This window comes from Asparagus officinalis, unplaced genomic scaffold (genome assembly GCF_001876935.1).
Source record: "Asparagus officinalis unplaced genomic scaffold, Aspof.V1 AsparagusV1_Un1130, whole genome shotgun sequence".
Lineage (NCBI taxonomy): Eukaryota > Viridiplantae > Streptophyta > Magnoliopsida > Asparagales > Asparagaceae > Asparagus > Asparagus officinalis.
Window position 1 is genome coordinate 3609 of NW_017973389.1, and position 6507 is coordinate 10115.

General features: G+C 49.0%; 1 long non-coding RNA gene across 1 annotated transcript; it reads left to right on the forward strand.

The window, feature by feature from the left end:
• The first annotated feature begins 522 nt into the window (after nt 1-522).
• On the forward strand, nt 523-950 carry LOC109828351. The gene is made up of 4 exons (XR_002243657.1): nt 523-561; nt 629-700; nt 773-844; nt 914-950. It is a non-coding gene; the product is annotated as an uncharacterized LOC109828351 (long non-coding RNA).
• Nucleotides 951-6507: the final 5557 nt, after the last annotated feature.

A 6507-nucleotide genomic window follows, 5' to 3' on the forward strand; every position in this document is an offset into this window, starting at 1 on the left:
CGGAGGGTGGGTGCTCCGAAGAGGAAGAAGACCGCCCATAAGCCCCATGACGGTCAGCGTCCCTATGGAGTGGACTTAGGGAGCACCGCTGATGGAGGGGGAGGTAACATTCAATTGCTCTTGCTTCAAGGTTGTTTACCTTTTGGGGATTTGTGACCATGTTTTGTGCTCCAGGTTTCTTCGAAGAGGGCGAACTTCCACCGGGTTCGGCGTCCCCTGGTGTTGACAATATGGATTGCTTTGTGCAACAAATGTGCGACGCTTTTCACGATGGGTCTTTGGGCATCGACCTTAACATCGATCTTGAGCAGATAAATAATGTTGAGCCCACAATCCCTTATTCAGGTATATCCGCATCCAATGTCATTTTCCTTATGTAAGGTGAAGGAAGATTTCTCGTTTGAGCTTTCCTCATCCTTCAACATTTGGGTTACCCTGCAGATGTTGCGATGGAGGGGCCAAGCTTCTCGAAGCCGGATGCCGGCTTATTAGCTGACATGCTGGCTGAGCAGACTTCCAGAGGGACCGAGAGACCATTCTTCGGGAACGATTCATCTACCGGTATATATCTGATTTTCTCCCTCTTGCCCGATATTTCATATGACTAATGAATGATTGATTATCGCAGCGTCTACCATTGGAGTTAGCCCGGTATCTATCCCTGGCATATCCAGTTTGCCTCAGAGCGACGGGCTTGCAGGTATGTATACGATTCAGGGATATTGTACTTTCCTATGTTTATCTGTCTTTTGACTAATGAGTGCAATCATAGGACCAGCCGCTAGGACTGATTCTCATATGACTCCTGACATCCCTCAAATGCCCGCGGATAATGGATCTACAGGTATGCAGATCCCAATTCTTCTTATTCGTCTAAATTTTCATTTTGACTAATAAGAGAGTGTCATCATAGGACCAGCAGCTTGGGCCGATACTCTTATGACTCTTGGCATTCCGGCTGCATCTGAGGACATGGGGATTGCAGGTATGTATACGACCTCCTTATCCCGATTCTCCTTACTTGTCCAAATTTCCATTTGGTTAACATAGGAATGTCACTGTAGGACCAGGCGTTCAGCCTGATACTGCTACAGTCCCCGGGGTTGAAAGTCCTCATAGCAGTGGTGCCTCCCCGTCTCTGCCGAGTGGTGCGAGCAATCTGTCTGCAGGGGCTGACGTACCCTCTTCTGCTGCTGTCCCGGAGCCTGTCGGCTCTCAACCCGATGGGACATCCGTTGGCGTCGGTATGTTCGGAACCTGCCTTTTGACTTTCCTTTCCATATTCGATAGTTCACTGAGCTTCCAAGTTGTTGCTTGTAGGATCTCGATCTTCTTTGCACGAGCGTGTCCGTAGCCTTTTGGCCGATACTGATCCTGACGGAGAGGCTTTCCGTACGGACCTCAGCTTCTTCACCGCCTGGTATAATGGCTTGATCGAGAAGCTTCTCCACCGAGGAGGCGGCTTCGATCAGTTCCGGCGTTCCTTCTCTCGCCACATGACGATGATGAGGGAAGAAGGATACCCGGAACTGGCTGATTCCTTCACTGCTGATTTCGCTGCCCTGGAGTCAGAGATACGAGAGTTGAAGGAACTGGAGGTTACCGGGGCTTCTTCTTTCGTATCCTCTGAGTTAGAGCATAGGATGGAGCAGTGGCGTGAACTGAGATCTTCCGTCGGGCGTGAGCTTCAGTCACGCGAGAGCTCCCTTGCGCATCTAATGGCTAACATGGCGAGGATGGATAGGGAGAAAGCTGAGTTACTCCGTTCCTTGGACTCGAATCGCGAGGAAGCGACTAGGTTGAAGGAGGCCTTGAAGCGTGCCGAGGAATCCGCCGTTCTTATCGCAGATGACTTGATCGGACTAGAGCGTTCCCGTGACCAGGTACTCGAGGAGTTCGGATCCACTCAGGAGGGATTGATGAAGTTGAAGAGTGAAGCTGCGGAGATCTTGAGCTGTTCTGAGGAATCTGCCCGAGCAGATCTGCAGGCGGGACTTGAGCAGAGTTATGCAGATAGACTTTTTAGCTTAAAGTCTCATATTCTTAGCCGTCAGTTGCCTTCGGGCTAATGAGCTCTTTGTTGTATGCTTTTGACTTGACCTATTAATAGAAACTCCACATTTGCTTCTTTCTTGTGATTTGTCTGCATTTCTTCTGAATGACAGATTTTATGGGATTTTTGGCAAACCCCCAGCCATCAACGGGTTTGATATGCCTTTACCGATCACCGTTTGAATCGGGCTAGCATGTGGATTGTCTAGATCCGTCCCACATGTAACGTTGTGCTAAGAAAATTGCTTTTCTTAGATTTGATGCTATGACTTTGAATACATAGACTTCGTCTTTCTTACGGGAATAGACTACCCGGCAACGCGTGTTAGGCATTGACTTTGGGGTTTTTGGCAAACCCCCAGCCTTCAACGGGTTTGATATGCCTTTACCGATTACCGTTTGAATCGGGCTAGCATGCGGATTGTCGAAATCCGTTCCGCATGTAACGTTGTGCTAAAGGAATGAACTCCCTTAGACTTAATGCTACGACTTTGAATACGTAGACTTTGCCCTTGTTACGGGAATAGGCTACCCGGCAACACGTGTTAGGTGTTGACTTATCCCTACTTAGGATTCGGGATAAAATTCCCCATGCACCAAGTGCGCGGATTGGAAGTTGAAAGTTGTGTCAAAATAGGAGAGGAAGAATTTTATATTCTATCTCCCGATGCTGAAGAGGAAGAATTTTATATTCTATCTACAGCTGGAAAGGAAACTCGAGGTGGGATATCCACCCCCAGAATCCGGAAGGATGAACTGGGAGCGGGATCTCCACTCCGAGCATCCGGAATGATGAACTGGGAGTGGGATCTCCACTCCGAGCATCGGAAAGGTCCGAGGAGAGGAAGAATTTTATATTCTATCTCCCGGTGCTAAAGAGGAAGAATTTTATATTCTATCTTCAGCTGGAAAAGAAACTCGAGGTGGGATTCTCCACCCCCAGTATCTGGAAGGATGAACTGGGAATGGGATCTCCACTCCGAGCACCCGGAATGATGAACTGGGAGTGGGGTCGCCACTCCGAGCATCGGAAAGGTCCGAGGAGAGGAAGAATTTTATATTCTATCTCCCGGTGCTAAAGAGGAAGAATTTTATATTCTATCTTCAGCTGGAAAAGAAACTCGAGGTGGGATTCTCCACCCCCAGTATCTGGAAGGATGAACTGGGAGTGGGATCTCCACTCCGAGCATCGGAAAGGTCCGAGGAGAGGAAGAATTTTATATTCTATCTCCCGGTGCTAAAGAGGAAGAATTTTATATTCTATCTTCAGCTGGAAAAGAAACTCGAGGTGGGATTCTCCACCCCCAGTATCTGGAAGGATGAACTGGGAATGGGATCTCCACTCCGAGCACCCGGAATGATGAACTGGGAGTGGGGTCGCCACTCCGAGCATCGGAAAGGTCCGAGGAGAGGAAGAATTTTATATTCTATCTCCCGGTGCTAAAGAGGAAGAATTTTATATTCTATCTTCAGCTGGAAAAGAAACTCGAGGTGGGATTCTCCACCCCCAGTATCTGGAAGGATGAACTGGGAATGGGATCTCCACTCCGAGCACCCGGAATGATGAACTGGGAGTGGGGTCGCCACTCCGAGCATCGGAAAGGTCCGAGGAGAGGAAGAATTTTATATTCTATCTCCCGGTGCTAAAGAGGAAGAATTTTATATTCTATCTTCAGCTGGAAAAGAAACTCGAGGTGGGATTCTCCACCCCCAGTATCTGGAAGGATGAACTGGGAATGGGATCTCCACTCCGAGCACCCGGAATGATGAACTGGGAGTGGGGTCGCCACTCCGAGCATCGGAAAGGTCCGAGGAGAGGAAGAATTTTATATTCTATCTCCCGGTGCTAAAGAGGAAGAATTTTATATTCTATCTTCAGCTGGAAAAGAAACTCGAGGTGGGATTCTCCACCCCCAGTATCTGGAAGGATGAACTGGGAATGGGATCTCCACTCCGAGCACCCGGAATGATGAACTGGGAGTGGGGTCGCCACTCCGAGCATCGGAAAGGTCCGAGGAGAGGAAGAATTTTATATTCTATCTCCCGGTGCTAAAGAGGAAGAATTTTATATTCTATCTTCAGCTGGAAAAGAAACTCGAGGTGGGATTCTCCACCCCCAGTATCTGGAAGGATGAACTGGGAATGGGATCTCCACTCCGAGCACCCGGAATGATGAACTGGGAGTGGGGTCGCCACTCCGAGCATCGGAAAGGTCCGAGGAGAGGAAGAATTTTATATTCTATCTCCCGGTGCTAAAGAGGAAGAATTTTATATTCTATCTTCAGCTGGAAAAGAAACTCGAGGTGGGATTCTCCACCCCCAGTATCTGGAAGGATGAACTGGGAATGGGATCTCCACTCCGAGCACCCGGAATGATGAACTGGGAGTGGGGTCGCCACTCCGAGCATCGGAAAGGTCCGAGGAGAGGAAGAATTTTATATTCTATCTCCCGGTGCTAAAGAGGAAGAATTTTATATTCTATCTTCAGCTGGAAAAGAAACTCGAGGTGGGATTCTCCACCCCCAGTATCTGGAAGGATGAACTGGGAATGGGATCTCCACTCCGAGCACCCGGAATGATGAACTGGGAGTGGGGTCGCCACTCCGAGCATCGGAAAGGTCCGAGGAGAGGAAGAATTTTATATTCTATCTCCCGGTGCTAAAGAGGAAGAATTTTATATTCTATCTTCAGCTGGAAAAGAAACTCGAGGTGGGATTCTCCACCCCCAGTATCTGGAAGGATGAACTGGGAATGGGATCTCCACTCCGAGCACCCGGAATGATGAACTGGGAGTGGGGTCGCCACTCCGAGCATCGGAAAGGTCCGAGGAGAGGAAGAATTTTATATTCTATCTCCCGGTGCTAAAGAGGAAGAATTTTATATTCTATCTTCAGCTGGAAAAGAAACTCGAGGTGGGATTCTCCACCCCCAGTATCTGGAAGGATGAACTGGGAATGGGATCTCCACTCCGAGCACCCGGAATGATGAACTGGGAGTGGGGTCGCCACTCCGAGCATCGGAAAGGTCCGAGGAGAGGAAGAATTTTATATTCTATCTCCCGGTGCTAAAGAGGAAGAATTTTATATTCTATCTTCAGCTGGAAAAGAAACTCGAGGTGGGATTCTCCACCCCCAGTATCTGGAAGGATGAACTGGGAATGGGATCTCCACTCCGAGCACCCGGAATGATGAACTGGGAGTGGGGTCGCCACTCCGAGCATCGGAAAGGTCCGAGGAGAGGAAGAATTTTATATTCTATCTCCCGGTGCTAAAGAGGAAGAATTTTATATTCTATCTTCAGCTGGAAAAGAAACTCGAGGTGGGATTCTCCACCCCCAGTATCTGGAAGGATGAACTGGGAATGGGATCTCCACTCCGAGCACCCGGAATGATGAACTGGGAGTGGGGTCGCCACTCCGAGCATCGGAAAGGTCCGAGGAGAGGAAGAATTTTATATTCTATCTCCCGGTGCTAAAGAGGAAGAATTTTATATTCTATCTTCAGCTGGAAAAGAAACTCGAGGTGGGATTCTCCACCCCCAGTATCTGGAAGGATGAACTGGGAATGGGATCTCCACTCCGAGCACCCGGAATGATGAACTGGGAGTGGGGTCGCCACTCCGAGCATCGGAAAGGTCCGAGGAGAGGAAGAATTTTATATTCTATCTCCCGGTGCTAAAGAGGAAGAATTTTATATTCTATCTTCAGCTGGAAAAGAAACTCGAGGTGGGATTCTCCACCCCCAGTATCTGGAAGGATGAACTGGGAATGGGATCTCCACTCCGAGCACCCGGAATGATGAACTGGGAGTGGGGTCGCCACTCCGAGCATCGGAAAGGTCCGAGGAGAGGAAGAATTTTATATTCTATCTCCCGGTGCTAAAGAGGAAGAATTTTATATTCTATCTTCAGCTGGAAAAGAAACTCGAGGTGGGATTCTCCACCCCCAGTATCTGGAAGGATGAACTGGGAATGGGATCTCCACTCCGAGCACCCGGAATGATGAACTGGGAGTGGGGTCGCCACTCCGAGCATCGGAAAGGTCCGAGGAGAGGAAGAATTTTATATTCTATCTCCCGGTGCTAAAGAGGAAGAATTTTATATTCTATCTTCAGCTGGAAAAGAAACTCGAGGTGGGATTCTCCACCCCCAGTATCTGGAAGGATGAACTGGGAATGGGATCTCCACTCCGAGCACCCGGAATGATGAACTGGGAGTGGGGTCGCCACTCCGAGCATCGGAAAGGTCCGAGGAGAGGAAGAATTTTATATTCTATCTCCCGGTGCTAAAGAGGAAGAATTTTATATTCTATCTTCAGCTGGAAAAGAAACTCGAGGTGGGATTCTCCACCCCCAGTATCTGGAAGGATGAACTGGGAATGGGATCTCCACTCCGAGCACCCGGAATGATGAACTGGGAGTGGGGTCGCCACTCCGAGCATCGGAAAGGTCCGAGGAG